This window comes from Morone saxatilis, unplaced genomic scaffold, assembly GCF_004916995.1.
Source record: "Morone saxatilis isolate NCDOM2014 unplaced genomic scaffold, NCSU_SB_2.0 Contig22, whole genome shotgun sequence".
In the NCBI taxonomy this organism is placed as follows: domain Eukaryota; kingdom Metazoa; phylum Chordata; class Actinopteri; family Moronidae; genus Morone; species Morone saxatilis.
In genome coordinates this window covers 2702215-2703357 of record NW_023339785.1, presented here as the reverse complement: position 1 = coordinate 2703357, position 1143 = coordinate 2702215, and positions in this window count along the sequence as shown.

Genomic DNA, 1143 nt, shown 5'->3' with positions numbered 1-1143 from the left:
TTAACAGCCATGTGTTCCATGACGGATTCCTCTTTTAACTATACCTGAACCAGGAAGAGAGACAGCCATGTGTGTCCGAAGGGGAAGGCCATTGCAACAAGCAATGATAGATATCTCGCCCTCAGCGTGTTTCTGTGGCCATATGAGCTTACAGCCTGTGGGAGCGACACGGGGTCCTCTGAAGTCAAATAGGGTAGGCTCATCCTACAACGAGCCGAAAACTGGGTCAGATAACAGAAAAAAGGAGCCAGCCTCGATGTAACACCAGCGGACCAGATCAGATTTTTTTTTGCACTTAATGTGCTCGTACAGTTCCACTGTTACATGCTTTGCTTTGCTGCCCTCGCCCTGTTGCCCATCACAGAGAGGAACTGCGTGTCATTCTGATAAGCCGCCATAAAGATCTGGGCTCCAGTAGAGCATTGCATTATTGTAGCTTCTGCTGCTGTTACATGAGAGAAATGTCCTCTCGAATGTTTTTAGTTTAGAGAAGAAGACAAGACACTCGGCTTTCTGGAGACATAAAACATTAATGTGCTATAACCTGAGGGAGAGAAATGTCCTGGTTGCCAATGCAAATATTTTGTTTATATAAATAGGGCTGCCCCCTAATAGTGAACCCTAATCATTAGTGCTGAGGGTCTTGTCGACCCACCTTTTCATTAGTCAGTCCAGAAGAAAGGATCACAGAAGACAAAAACAAGCATAACTCCTTTAGGAGCTTGTGTGTCACATGGACTAAAGGATCAGGAACTGTGCCATCACGGCCTTTTCTCTTGTAACCAGGAAGTCACTTACTGCTGTTGCAATGTTAACTGTACTAGCTGCTGCCACTAGGTTAGTTAGCTGTCCGACCCGGACTGGGAGTTGAAGGAGGGGGAGCTTAAACACTACTAACGTAGGGCGGGGGCCAGATGATTTGGTAGTGGCTCTGCCCAGGACTATGCTCTGGAGGGCATGAAACTGAGGAAGAGGAGCGAGTCTGTAGCAAGTTATTTGTACTGCAGAGGTGGAGACGATAGGACGAAGCAACTATTAAACTGCTTGTGTTCACTTTCTCTACTTTTCATCGTCAGAATCAACAGCAGCAGTACTGATCAGTTTTGTTCTTCCCTTAGCAGATTTGCTTGCAACAGGGTGTCA